A 16038-nucleotide genomic window follows, 5' to 3' on the forward strand; every position below is an offset into this window, starting at 1 on the left:
GCTTGTTTTTGTTTTTTTTCCTCCAAGGTCTGCTTCCCAGCTTTAATGCCTAATCCTCAAATGTACTGCTGAGTACATTTAGTGATGATTCAGAAGATCTACCTATCAACTGCTTCTGAATTTTCTATAGCACAATGGGTATTGCTTATCTTAATCAAAGTTAGTCTTCTCAGCTTTAAGGTGCACCTCCTTAACTCTCTTGGCTCTTCTGCCTTCCTGACAGTTTAGTATTCACAGAGGTGCACTTATGCAGCCAGAAACAGTAGATTTGTTCAAAAAGAAAAGAACCAACCTGGCACCTGATTGAGAGAACTGGTTTAGAGGGGCTGTCTAGCAAAAAGATCACACACTAGGGGTCTCTGATTATACACTGGAATTCTCCACAATATTTCCTGAGGAATGGAGGCAGAAAGCAAAAAAAACCCAAACCACCAACCACCACAAACTGATATTTTTGAGGGGCATTTTCACTACCTTTCCTAAGGATAGTTGAGCCAATATCTGGTGAAGAAGGAACTCTGACTGGCTGAATAGAGATTTGATCTTAATGAACAGGATATGGAGTGTGAGTGATACGATCTGTAGAGAGTCTGTAGAAGAAACAATTGTTTAAGAAACAATAAGAGACTTTAATAGAACTGAATTCTCTGTGTTATGGGGTAGATAGATGAAATCAGCTGTTTCTTGTTCTACTATCCAGGTGCAAGATAATTTCTACTTTTCATTATTCAGACAAGAAAAATCCAGACAAAGTTTATTTATGTTTTGCTCAAACTATTTTTTTCTGTTGCAAAATATTTTTAGCTTAAACTAGCTCTCCTCTCTCCCTTTCATCTGTCACCTTGATGATTTTACAGACTGATTCCTATATTTTATTTCCTGAATTAAATGAATGTATTTTACCTCAAGTGTCCTTTCCAAACATAAGGTCTCCATTCAGTTGCCCATTTCTAGCAAGATTTCTCTGCACACATTCCAGTCTAAATTCATCTCTCTTGAAATGGATGAATAAAACTATGATGTACATGAGTGATCATTAATAGTTTAAATAATGGTAATGATTGCAAGATGAAATCAGACTAGCACTGAGAAGCTTTTCAAGGTATTTAATTCAGGTGGCTGAGTAAAAAAAACAACATTATCTAATCATAGCAGAAGTTACTTTTGGCTTTTCTTGAGTCAAATGCCTTGGATGAACTTGCAGTATAAAATTAAAAGAAAAAAAAATCTATTTTGACATTAGGACTTTCTCTACTGAAGTATTTCAGGTGACATGATGAAAGTAAGAGTCCCAAACTTATCTTTATATCTAGTTTCAATATTTGGACCAAGGAAAGAAGAAGAAATCGAGGATTAGTAGATAAATTGCTTTAGTTGTGTTAGAAAATGTTTTTGTATAAAAAATATTTTGCCATAATTTGCATTATGTAAACTAAAAAGAAATCACATTATTCTCTTTAGGTGTCAGGTCACAAACTAAAATAATAAGTAAGTGAAGGACCCAGAAGTGTTGCTCGGCAGCTGGCTGAACATGAGCCAGTGTGTGCCCAGGAAGGCCAGTGGCATCCTGGCCTGTACCAGCAATAGTGTGGCCAGCAGGAGCAGGCAGGGATTGTCCCCCTGCACTCAGCACTGCTGAGGCCACAGCTCCAGTGCTGGGTCCAGTTCTGGGTCCCTCACTGTGAGAAAGGCACTGAGGGGCTGGAGCCTGTCCAGGGAAGGGCAGTGGAGCTGGTGAAGGGTCTGGAGCACAAGTGCTGTGAGGAGCAGCTGAGGGAGCTGGGGGTGTTTAGCTGGTTTAGCCATGGCAGAGGGTTGAAACTAGATGATCTTTAAGGTCCCTTCCAATTCAAATAATTTTATGATTTTATATTATCATGAATAATTGAATTAAAAATCTTTTTCTTCCAAACAAGACTATTATGGATCTTCATTCCATTGCACTCACTTTATTATGGGTTTCTTTCCAGAGTTTGCAGAAAGAGATGATCAAAAAAAAGAAACAACAATTTGCTTAATAAAGACTCATCCATGGTCTGCTACTGTTACTTTGAGATGTCAGGAAAACTCCTGAATGAAGTTAATGAAATGAATAAGTTTAATGAAAGCAAGCAGAGAATTTAATATGGTGATTTAATGATGAATGCCCCCATTTTCTATATTAAATAGTTGCAATCACCAGTGCTTACATTCAAATATCACATGAATGGCATTAAGAATGGATATCCAAGGCATTAAGAATGGATGTCCAATGGATATCTGTCAATCCAAGACAGCAGTCACTGGAAATCAAACTATTCTTAGGCCTCCTACTTAGAAAAATCACTCAGATCTAGTAGAAATATTGAACAAAATAAAAAACTCAGTGGAGATAATTTAAACTCTGAAACTGTAAATTTCTGAAAACTTCCTTGTGAGGGAAGGTATTAAACAACATGCCTAAAAAGAGCTGTTGCCACCTCACTCACTGTCATGTTATACAGTTTTAGGGCCTAAATGATCCTGTTTTGGCATTTTGGTTTTGGTCAGGAGATGAGTTATTCAAAACTGATGTTTACTTGCAGAAGTTCTGACTGTCAAATGTGAACACTTTAATACAGATACTGGGTTATTTTCACCTTGACCTTTCCTCCAGTATTCCTCTTGATGTTAATGGAAACTTGGGTCTAAGCTCTAAACATAGATGAAGCATAATTGCATGCAATTCTCATGATTTGACATATCTATTGCTACACCATTAGAAAATACCATTATCCCAAATATCTTCCAGCAATTTTCCCTGTGCTCTTTCAGTGTTACTAATTTGTGATTTTCAGTATGTCTTGTTTTAGTAATATTGACAAGTGGCATATAACCACTCAATCAAGCATATCAAGTCCTTTAATTTGGCCTAATTCAGGCATCAATGAAAGGTGTGAAGCTTTTACATTTGCTCTACTGAAACTAATGTCCATCAGAAAGCAAATTGATTTTTGGTTTCAACACAAATCAAAATTTCATCACATGAAAAAATGTTGTCAACCCTGCTAAATTGGTAATGAATGAACAAAGTAAAGCAAGTGCTGAATATCTGCCTCAAATTTGCCTTTTCACTGGTGTATAATTTCTAACCATTCAAAGTAATTTTCTAAAAGATGAAAAGCCCCATTTTTTGGTATGGCATGGCTACTTTGTTGAATACTTCAGACTATCTTCAGTTCATATTCTATATTATGGTACTACATATAGACAAAAATGGATTCCTTATTATAAACATTTCTGTTCTGGTAAACAGCCACATGCAAGAGAAAAAAAAAAGTAAAGTGTGAAGAACATATATCTGCCAAATTGTGTATCCCAAATGTGACTTCAGCTTCCATTTTGTGAAAGATACACAGGTGGCGTGAACAGAAACAATTTATAACAGTCTTGAAAATCAAATTAAAAAGCATCATGATTATGTCTATGTGTATAATTCCTCTGTTTAAGGAAGCTGTAATTCCCCTAAGAACCCTGATTAGGAGACGTCTGCTTTTGTTCTCTTTATATTATTAGTAATCTAAGTAATCTTAAACTGTTCTACAACAATTATAGTATAAAAACTGAAAAACATCTGGTATTGCTTTTAGGTTATTTTTTTACTTATCTGAAATTCTCCAAGTAATACAAATAGAATAGGGTCAAACAGTTAATCCTGATACCATCCCTCTAAAATTTTCAACACATTAATCTTTTGAGTGTATTTTCTGTGTGTTGATCTATGCCCGGAGATCTACATTGCTTCTAACAGGCTTATGAGCAAGTTGTTAATACCACAGAAACATTTGCTTTGTAAACTGTGTCATGGTTTAGGGATCATATTAGTGCTCCCACTAAAATGAAAAACCACAAACTGCTTCTCCCCCCAACCCCTTCCAGTGACCAACAAAAGGCAGAGATTCCAAACAGAGATAAGAATTTGCTGGAAATAACAATGAAGCAAGAAAACCATCAGTAACAGCAACAACATTAAGAACAAAAGTATACAAAAAGAGGGTGGTTTGTATCCAGAAAATGGTCACCGGCTGACCAACCTGACTTGGCACTGCCTGGCCCTCTGACACACAGAACAAATGGCTTCTGTGTGTTTCCTGCCAGACCAAGACCATTGGAAATCAATGGCAGACAAACCCTCTGGTCAGGACTCCAGCAGAGCTACCCCACTGCTCCCTTTGCCACTCGCTCCCCTGAAAAGGACAAAATGAGGCATCTTCTTCCTCCACCTGAAGCCACACCCACCTTCTCAGAAGTGAGAAACCCCTACTCCCAGCCCCAGCAATGGTGGCAGTGCCATAGAACAACAACCTAGACATGCCCAGGCGGCTCTAGGCTCCTCCCCCTCATGTCCTTGGCTGAAATTAGGACAAACTATAAAACAATTCATGGCAATAATGTGCAATGTCTCTAGCACACTGTTCATTTGTGCATAAACGAAACTATTTATCTAATTTTATTTAATTAAGTCTGCCCTTTCCAAGATTTTCCCAGGAAATCTCTACACTGAACCAGTATTGTCATGGCCTTCTTGTTATTAGTCATAATGTGATATTTTAAAGTGCAAATTCCCACTGATTTCTAGGAAAGGCAACTTAGGAACGGTGTGCATTGCCTTATCAAATGTTAGAACCCTTAACAGATTAACCAGCTGTAGAATATCCATCTTACTATATGTGGTATTCATAAGGCATCAAAATCTAGTACAGTTACATCAGGATAAAGCTTATATAAGAAAGGTCTGATCCTCATCCCTGTTTAAATTTTATTTATCATGTCCTTCTTGACTTCCACAAATCTAGTTGATTTTCAGATGAAAAAAAATCTATCCAATTAATAAAATTTAACTGCCATCAAATATAGATTTGTATTCGCACACTGGTTAATTTCTAACTCTGTTTACACTAAATCATGGTAAAACTGGAACAGGCTTTAGCCATCCTCATTCAGCCCCATCTCTTTCCTCCATTCTTAATTGCAACATAATTGAGAAGCACCTGAAATTACACACCTACTTGCTGAAAATGTTTTGAAGGATGCCTTTACACATTCTGCACAACAAGTTGTTTGCTGCTGTATTCTCCTAAGATATGTGGAAAAAACTGGCTTTGAAAAAATCCCAAAACAAGGGCCTAGACCTTATTTGTGTCAGTTCTTGCATAAATGATCTAAAATCTAACTTTTCAATGTAGGATGGACAGAGCCATCCTTACTTAAGGCTGAAAATAAAGGCAAAAGAAGAATTCGCATTGTCTTTGGAGGTGTAGCTGCAGGTGTTTGCTTTGGAGAAAGGATGCTTAATCTGAATACTAAGTGGATGAAAATACTTGGTTCATAGACTTGGGCATATTTAGTAGAGCATCCCGTAGTAGTTGGGATGCACTTAAAATTTCTTGGAATTGGTCTGCCCCTCAGTGTGCACACAACTTTTATACTCTCCTTTAGAAACTGGATATATACAAGTCTATATGTGTGAAGTCTTTCACAAGCATTCATGAATTTTCTACCTATTAGTTTTCTTAGACACACAGCTATCAGCCAAATCTTAGCCAGAATCTCTGTGGCCCCACTGGGAAGGTACATAGTAGAGCCTGTTCAACCCCATCTGACTTGAATATGCCTGACATTTAGGTGGGATCTAGTCCTTAACCCCGGGTGAAATTGAAATCTTCTTGTCCTCATAGATGTTTTCTGCAATTCAGTGGTATTAGATACTGTGTTTCCTTTTGGAGGGCACGTACACACAGGGTAAGATCGAGATGACTCCAAGTTCATTTAAGGAAAGGAGAGTCTTTCTCCTTTGTTCCTTTTCTCATGCCACTGTAACCAGAAATACTAAGTCCCATCTCCAACACATTTACTTCTCAGTTTTCTTTGATAGGAATTGTATAGCTTTGGGTTATTTTCTTCCTGTGGCATCATATTCAATTTTTTGTTAATTTCTTTCTTTGGTAGAAAGTCATCTCTGAATGGAAATAAAATCAGTAAACGCAGTTTAGTTAAAATCCAGTCATGATCTCCCCATTTTAGAAGCTCATTACTGTGGATTAGTTGTCTATTGTGACAGTATTTCATTAGCTTCAACTGGAAAGGGCAAGAGTGATGTGTGCCTGTCAAATCTGAACAGGAGGAAGATATTTATGCTGGTTTTGGTATGCTTCCTAACTCTAAAGGTAGTGTGAAGAGACCTTCTGTTTTTTTATGAACTTTGAAAATGAGCTTCTGTCCATCTGTGTTCAAATTGTTTAAGCCTGATATTTTTGTCAAACCCATGGGTAAGGTTTCTGTGTATATTTTTGCATGTAGTTTGCTATGTGGATTTTTAACTTGATCTGCAATGTAAAAGTAATGTGAAAGTGTGTGAAACAGAATCAACTCATTTTTTTATTTCAAGTGGATCCTGTAAAGTTTGTTTAATTCATCAATACCTTTGAAGCCTTCAGGGGAATAGAAAACGAAAAGGGATGCATAAAGTAATTAGGATTTTTTTAGCCGAGGAAAAGAACAAAAAAAGCAGTATTAATATTAGAATGCTGGAAGTGGAAAAAAAGAGAAAACTCTGTAAAGAAGGCTCTTCTAAAAGCTGAAACATTGCCAGACAAGATCATCATTTAGGGCTTTACAAGGGTAGGTTCCTATGGGACTCTAAATACAGAAATCTCAGTCTACATCAGTAGAAAAGTAAATCCAGTAGAAAACCCAACAGCATTAGTTGTGCTTGGGAGTTTTGAAGTGAATGCTGCATCAAGCCACTCTCACAAGAAGTAATGGAAAGTGATTTGAAAAGAAAGCGACAAAAAGCCAATGGTATGCTGTCCTGATTTAGGGCATATTTGTGAGGAAACTTCCAAAGGGGTCCCTCTACAAAGCAGACTCAAGCAGCCCCTCCCATTACTGGTTTGGGAAAAGATTTCCTTGGACAAAAGTGGAAAATAACTGTTTATTTAACAATCAAAGTATTAACAAGCATAAAAAAATGAATAATATTAAACAAGAAAACCTCTCACTATTCTGAAGGGATGGCAAATTCAGGAAGTGCTTGTCGTGGGTGTAGTTCAGCTCGCTCAGTCTTCTATCAGTCCCTCTGGCTCTGGAAAATGCCACGTTCTGGGCCCTGGTGGGCCACAGGCAAGAGCTCTCAGTGCTCTTCTGGGTATTCAGTCCAGAGAAGGAGTGATCAGTTCCAAGAAAAGGAAAAGCCACAGACCAGGGAACTTCTCTGCCTCAGCTAGCTAAAAAATCCCACCTAACTAAAAAGCAAATGAGATCGCTCTCCTGTTGTCCATGCTGCAGACAGCACAGTCTTTGAGAGAGAAAGATGAAACTCTTATCTCAATGTTTTTTGAATACAGCCAGCTCAGACATTCCACCCCTTCTCCTTCTCCCCCTATTCACTCTCAGATCTAGTTTTAGGGGTGCAAAACGTATTTCTAGACTAAACAGAAAAATGGGGATACAATTCAGCATCATAAAGTCACCCCAGGACATACGGTCTCTTAAGCAAAGGCTGACAGGACATTTTATATACTCTAGACAAAAGCACAGACCCCTGAAAGCAAAATCCTCTCTTGAGTCCAGAAATATCAGTATTGTAAATTTATTTCAACATCTATGGCAGTTAACTAAATGACTAGTGTGACATTATTCACGGAGTCAAAAATATCTCATCCTTTTCTATAGGTGAGAAATACTTGCTATCTACAATGACCTTCTTCTGGTTCCTCTGCTTTTTAATTAATATTTCTTGAGCCAGTTCCCTGTTTCTTATAATACTCTGCAGAACTGTTATGTGATTCTAGAATAGGTTTCATGAACAGTGATCAGTCTGAGGTTTTAAAGATACTAAACAATGTAGGCAAAACTGTGCTCCCAATTTATATACTGGAGTTTTAGCATAGCATAATGCAGAGAAGTTGTTTAAATACCGTTGAGCTGATGGAACAGAGAGAAGGTACTCTATAGTACATAGATGCTAACATTTTATCCTGAAACTGCAATAAACTGTCCCATGACATCTTCTGACGCTGTGTTTGTTTGAATTCTTTGATAATGATTACCATTGAAAGATGCAATGTTGGCATGATGATTTGAGATAAGAATTGTGAGTTATATTGCAAACGGTTTCGTAGAGGGTTGGTGACTCAAATGTTATCAAGATGAAGTGTTGTGAGCTAATCTTCTCTTGTAGTTGAGTCTTCCCTCAAAATCCAGCCCTGTGACCTTGCTGACATGGGCCATGGTGACAAATCTGTTTCTAAATCACTTTATTTTAATTGCCCCACAAATGTAGTTTGTCTGGGAGATGGGGAAAGGGGAAGTTACTGCCTCCCCTGTCCTGTTTTATAAAGTCAGGAAAGGGCTGGAGCTGTATCTTGGTCCAAGAGTTTAGATGTGCCTGACAGCCTGTCAGCTGTCATAGAGAGGGAAGGAGGTGTTGAGAGGAAGCTGAGAATGAGAGACATTAGTTCCTATAGCTGAAAGATTACATCAGTGATAAGTGCTGAGAAACTTTATATCTATACCCAAACTGAATCATTTATTTCCGAGCTGAAAGTAGAACACTCTGTTTAGTGGCATAGTGATCCTTCTGTTTTTTGGACAGAGATATTCAAAAGAATTGTAAGTACTCCTAATGTGAGAACTCTGTCTCATTTGACTCAGAGATTTGATGACAGGCCCTTTCTCTAGGCTAGGTACTGACATTGGAGAAGATGGGGACTACAGTGTCAAGCACGATGCTGATAGCTTGGTCATACTGACTGCAGTTGACCTTTAAGAACATCAGCTTATTTGGGACCAAAAAGCTATGGACTTCCTCTGAAATTTTCTGTGCCTGATTATTATTTTTACTCCAGACTGCACATTTCTCACCCTCTGCAGCTGGAATTTTAATTGTCTCTTCTGTTCCTGTAACAGCTGCTAAGAAGCTTTGCTCTTCCCCTAGCTGCTCTATTACAGCTACATAGCACCGAATGTAGGTAATTTTTTTTATCCCTGAATACTTATTTTTTATCTCATTTCAGTTAACTTGGCTTTTGAAGAAATGAATGCAGCCTTAATGTGTTTTAAATGTGTTGGTGGTTTCTCAGATTGACAAGCAATGGCACGTTGGCATGTTGAAACTCTGTAGATGATGCTGAAGTGCAGTGAGGATACGCCAGCATTCATCCTTGGCATGCTAGATTTGTGCAACGAAAGCAAGTTGCCTTGTACATGTGTTTTGCAATACTGTAGGGAAAGCTGGCTCTAACAGATGAGGAAGGAGATCTATTGATGTTTCAATACTGTAAGCTGTAAATGCCTTTCAGAGCCACCACCTGCACATTTTCTCAGGTTGAGCATTATCTCCCCTTGCCCAAAACAGAATAGCTTCTCCTCATGGAAGGCCAGAAACATGTCCTTTCCAGGCATCCCCTGATCAAATTCAAATTCTGGGATCTATTCCAGGGATTCACGGTGGGATTTGGAGGTTGGCCAGCACACACATTTTGCTGTGTGTTTCCTTATCTGAAGAGGCAGCTAGCAAATGTTTTAAGAACAAGCCCCTTTTTTCTCTGTTTATTTGATTTTTTAGAGTTGCACCGCTCCTGTGTCTCTAAAGCAGATTGGAAGGCCTGAGAAAGAACTGTGAATAAGTCAATCAGAAATCTGTGTCCTAGCAAGTGCTCTCATTGGCTGCCAAAGGACAGGATTACTTACTGGAAAAATAGGTCTGACAATGCCTCATGGAGAAAATACATACAGGCCCATCTTATGTGTGTGGTCATCTTGGAAAACAAATAATTAAGGCAAATGAAATGGAAAGGATAATCAATACAGATATTTGCCTGCTATTTACATGTAACTAATACTGCAAATATGCTCAAAAATAAGGATCTGCATGCATTCTGTGATTCCTGACTGGAAATGATAGATTGGCACTTAGTTTGCTGGTAGTTTAAGGATGGTACAGGGTAATAGCTGCTCTCTAGATGCTAAGGATAAACTGTGTTTCAAAAAACCCATAATTTCACCATTATCGAATAGGCATTACTGATATTTTTTTACAACTTTGTTCTTTATCCAGGTAAATAGACATTTTTTAAAAACCTCTTGCACTATTTATGTTCTATCTCCTTCTATATTCTAATACCTAATGATTTTCTATTTCTTCATTATTTGTTTGAGCGAGCCTACCCATCTTTTAGAGAAGATTTTAGGGTTCAGCTCCTCAAAAGTTACAAGAGATTTTGCCTGCTTTATACAGTTTAATTAACCAGAGGCTGCAGCTTTCAAGAACAACTTTCAAGAGTAGCTTTCAAGAACGATTTAACACTTTCCCAAGAAACCAAGGTCTTTTGGCCACCTAAAGTTTGTACAGCCAAAACTGAGAAATATCAGTCTCTAGTCATTTTTGAGCAAGTCATATTCTTTTCTTGGCTATCTGATGTCTTTGCTCTAATTTACTATTTCATTTCTCTCTTCTCCTACCTTTCTTCTGTGTGCTTCTTCTTTCCATATCTACAGGATTCTTCTTCAATTCTTATAATACCTTTCTTTTCACACTAATTATTTATGTACTATTAGGATGATATGATTTTTCATTGCCAAGCCATTTTGAGATCATTGAATCAGATCTGATTCAATGATCTCAAAATGGCTTGGCAATGCTATTTTGAAAAGGTTAATGATGGAGTTATCACCACCATCTATGTTAAGTCTGCTGGTGAAGTATGATCTCACCCCAGGTTAACAGCAGGTAATCCCAGGTATCCCTAGGAGAAACAGGGTCTGTCCAGGAGCCTAGAGCAAAGAAACCCATAGCAGCTCTTATTCTACACTGTCCAGAAAATAAGGCATACAGAAAAAGAGGTGGATATGTAGAGTGAATAAGAAATACTCCTGTGCTTGGAAGTAATCCAGCCTTTTGGTCAGCCCTGAGGTAGTCAGCCTGGTAGACTAGATGATAATTTTAGGTCTCTTCTAACTGAAAATATATTCTTCTCTATTCTGTGCTATGCTGTGCAGAGTTTTGAGGTTACTGGTTGCTCAGGTCAAAAGACTCTTCAGTAGTCTTGTAGGAGTAACTCTTGTAGAAGGTGCACCTGCTATCCCAGTTGTTAGAGGATCAGATCTTGCTATCTGTGCAGCAAAGCCATTCAATGATCAAATGGAGCTGTGCTCCTTCCTTCTCAAATAGCTTCACATAATTCTTAGAAACATATCTCAGAATGAAACATGTCATCAAAAGAAAATTAAGTAATCAGCAATACACATTGACAATTCTGACCATCAAATGTGAATGTCAAAATACCATACTGTGTCTTCTTTCAGCTTCCTAAGGACCTATTCCATTTATGGTACTCACATCTATAAAAGTTCAACAGGCATGTGAGCCCCCTGCAAGGAATCCACTTTGTATGGGAGAGGACTGCAGACTGGTAGGAGCAGACTGTGGCTCTTTGTGATGCAGCTGCTTTTGTAGAACATCACCTGCTTCACTGAGGCAAATGTGTAAGAAAAATATTGAATTGCTTCTCAGAACCTTTTCAAGATTTTTACAAGAAGTATGTCTAAAGACTGCAAAAATTTTTTTAGCAAATGTTAAACTTATTATTAAAGCTTAATTGTATCCAGGGTTTATGGACTAATGTGGAGTTACCTTATTTTTCCTCCAGGAAACATATTCTTTTCACAATGACAGGCAGAATCTGTTGATCTCTACCAAGTGCACTGAGCAGGAGTTGCTGTGGTTGACTCTGCTTGGCTCCTTCAGCCACCATTTGGAAGTTAATGGGCATATGATTAGGGATGGTCAATAATTTTGCAAACCTGCCTCTGTGTAAGGTTTCTCTTGACCTTTTTGTCCATTATTTCTGTGTTTTAGTATTATTTCTGCAGTCCTCACACACATAATCATCTTTGATTTAGCTCCTCTTTTATACGTGAATGACCTTTTATATAGATTAGAATAGTGTGGGTAAAGGGGCAAAGAAACAGCAATTTCTGAAACATCAAAGCATACTCTATGCTTCTCCAATGTAAAGTCAGCAAAATATTTGTCATAATGCAATCCCCTGTTTTATAAATAGGTTCCTTTGAATCCTTTGTTATCATTTAACATGCTTGCAGAATGACTTCTTATCCAAGTAACTGTTTTCATCCAGATAAAATTTGCTTTCTATTTTGTTGTTGCTTTTATTAGAATACTGTAGCTGAATTTTGCTCCTCAGGCAACATTCTCAAGTCTGCAGTATCACTTTTATGGCTTTTTTAAAAAACAGGTCTCTGTATTTGATTTTATATTGTTATTTGGGGTGTTTGTGAAATGCCTGTAAATCTTGTGTAAGATCCAGAAGTTTGTACTTACTGTTATGAAGGATAAACCTTGGATTTGGAGGGAAATGTAACCAAAAACAAATGAGGGGCATTCTTCGCCCAATTATAAACTTTGGTTTTGGGAAGCTCATAAAACTGCTCAGATCCTTGAACTTAAATGTGCACTTAGCTTTTTCCAAAGTCAAGGCTGCACACAATACAAAATAACAAGGACACTACACATGTATGGTAGTACACCTATACAAAATGGTAGTAATGGTATACAAAATAATAATAATAATAATAATAATAATAATAATAATAATAATAATAATAATAATAATAATAATAATAATAATAATAATAATAATGTGTTGGATATCAACAATAGTAAGAATTCTTGTGTCTGAAATCAAATATCCAAGTGTCCTAAGGTTTTCATATTAATTTGTGGAGATGTTCTTACATCATTATCTTAAAACTATCTTATTGATATTTGCATATCAATAATTTGTGTTTACCTAGAAAAACAAATTATTCACTTACCATTTTCTTATCAAAAGTATGACTGCTGATTTAGAAAACTGAAAGATAAATTATATGTTTCATTCCTCAAGGCCTTGCAGAGAATGTATTGTATCTCCCAAAAGACACCATTTGTAAAATATAGCAATAGGCATTCCAAAGATCACCAAGAAATGGTCCACACTATTGCAATAATATATGAAATGAACATCATTATTGTTTGAGAGGGAAACAAAGATCTGACAGCATTCAGCTTTAAACAGACTCTTGGTATCAAATGCAAATCAACTCCTAATATGGTAGAGCTGTTTCATTTAGTAACTAATAGGAAGCAGGAGGAGTCTTGTGAAGCCCTCTAAAATTAGGCTTTCTGGGTGATTTTGTCTATTGTTTTGTATATCTAATAATTCAAAAAAATAGTGTGCAGCACAACATCTCAGTGAAGCAGCTTCTTATAGTCCTGAAAATAGGTGGAATGCTGCTGTTAATCTCAAGGAGAATCAGAATTTAGAAAAAGGTGCTTGTGTGCAAACAGCAACAAAACCTCCCATACTGATCTGTATGCTTTTGTTTATTCTGCATTTTTTGCTGATTTTAGTTGTTTGGTTATGAAGGGAATTGCAGAGCTGTCAACACACATGCCTCTGGAGATTTTGTCATTATAATTCTTTTTCTCTGTTAAATCACAATTAAATTCAAATAAACTAGCCATTTAAAAGAGAATGCACAAGCTTTAACCCTGCAATGCCCAGGGCACTCTTTCTACAGCTGATGGAAAAGCTGATGCCTTCAGAGGCCATTGTTCTATCCCAACAATGTGCCTGCAATGAGTATGGTGATTGCTACTTTTGGCAAGACTGGTGACAGAAGACAACAAGCTGTGAGCTTAGTTTAGTTGTAAAATGGCTTCCTGGAAAATGGAAAATTATTAAAAAAATCCATCTCCTTCGGTGAGTAGTGATGCAGGATATACATCAGGTATATCATAGAATCATAGAATCATTAAGGTTAGAAAAGACCTGTAAGATCATCTAGTGAAACATTTGACTGAGTATGACTGTGCCCACTGAACAACATCATGGAAAGCCACATCTACTCTTTTTTGAATACTTCTAGGGGTGGTGACTCCACCAGTTCTCTGGAGAGTCTGTTCTAATGCCTGGACATTTTTTCAGTGAAGAATTTTTTCCCAATATCCAAACTGACCCTCCTCTTGTGTGACGTGAGGCCATTTTCCCATGTCCCCTTGCTAGCTGTCTGGGAGAAGAGGCTAATCATCACCTCACAAGAATGTCTTTGTAGATAGCTGTGGAGTGTGATAAGGTCTCACCTGAGCCTTCTGTTCTAAAGGTTAAACAATTCCAGTTCTCTCAGCCACTCATTATGAAATTTGTGCTTTCCAGCCACTCTGCCCACAGCCTGTAGCTCTGCAAAGGTTTGTTGTGACTGAAGGGCAGGATGTGGTTTTTGGCCTTGTTGAACCTCATGCAATTGGACTCAGCACACTGATCCCTATGCACACAATGCACTTTATCACTGGATTGTATATGATGTGGAAAGTCCTATGCAAAGTGGATCTGCTAGGAAGAAATGACTTGGCAAGAAGGCTTAAGTAGTCACTGACCCACTTATAAGTGGATTTGACCTCATTAACCTTTCTAAGTAGGAGAAAAATTTTAATTCTTATTAATAAATGAAGAATTAAGAAACAGAAAAAGCAAATGTTTTGATCAAAGCTAGGCAGTAATCTTTGTCAGAGGACTGGAACTGAAACCCTAACTTTCAAAAGCTTATTTATGTGATGGTTTTACTTTTAAGTGTAGTAGTTCTTACTAGGATGTGGCAAATCTCATGAATTACAACCTTTTGTGAGAATGAGCTACACATCCTAGAAAGTCTTTGGTATAACTCAGTTTTTGGACATCACTATTCTTTTTTTCCCCTGTTTATAGGCTTCAAGTTGACAACTCTACTGCTGGGTTTTTTTTTCATTCTCTCTTCTCTCTGCTTCTATAAAGAACTCTGAGCTTATTTTTCATTCTGCCTAGTCTCTGCGTCAATTTCACCCTGTTTTTCATTATTAATTTTACTTTTGGTCATCCTATCTGTTCCCACAGGTGAATGAATGATTACGTAAAATAAAAGCTCCATAGCACTCAATTCTGAACCAATAACATCTCAGTGATTTTGGAATTATTACAGACAAAATGAAGATGGCTGTCCTTAGCTGTAATTCATTATTCTCCCAGACATTTGGTGCAAGATATTAAATAAGATCATTTAAATGAATCAATCTGCTTCCCTTTTGAGTACAGTAAATCATTCCAGAATGAGAAGCAAGGACTAATACCAGTCACTAATCAATTATCAGCTCATCGATGTTTTCATTGATGTGAGTTAGTGAAATAAATACAAAAACCAGCAGTCACTAAGTTTGAGGTGGAAGTCAGTATCATTGCTAAGGGTGACACAAGTTGAACAAAACAGCACATGACAGTAATTAAGAGTATAAAAATGTATGTTTAACATTTTGGCTATAACATATCATGTGCTTTTCTTCCTTCTGCTGATAATAAATTGTATATCAGAACCTTCCTCTTTATTATAGGTGAAGTGGATGGAGCCATGTCCTTCACTTGTAAGAGAGAAGCTACAATACACTTTATTGATATAACAAACTTTGATAGTAATGCAACAGTGGCTTGACAAGATTTGATGGCAAGGTACACTAGATTATTTACTGCATAGAGAAAAGGAAAAAACTGCTAGGAGCCTCAACTCTAGCTGAGTCATGAGGTTCCGAAAAGACTCCCTTGTGTCCTAAACCACCTCTCAGAGGCAAGTACAGGTGTGTCTGGATCCACTCAGTCAATAGTTTATGTCTAAAGGATTATGTAAACACAGTCAATCCTTTATAGTACTCAGTTAAGATATCAAAGTTAATGACTTACTATCTTATTTGAGTGCCAGCAAGACTTCTGGGTCCTGTTCCAGACAGCCTTTGGCTACCCCGCTGTCATCTGTCCCCCACAGTTCAGCATAAGCCATACCTCTGGTGGTTATGGCTTAAATGGGGGCAGCAGCAAACTCTGCTACAGCAGGCATGCAGTCATTCACTTATATATATCCTGAAGAATCACAAAAGTAGTGGTAAATTTACTTCAGATATTAGATAGTTAATAGTAGATAAAAGGGCTCAGAGTA

The sequence above is a fragment of the Serinus canaria genome, chromosome 3 (assembly GCF_022539315.1).
Source record: "Serinus canaria isolate serCan28SL12 chromosome 3, serCan2020, whole genome shotgun sequence".
In the NCBI taxonomy this organism is placed as follows: domain Eukaryota; kingdom Metazoa; phylum Chordata; class Aves; order Passeriformes; family Fringillidae; genus Serinus; species Serinus canaria.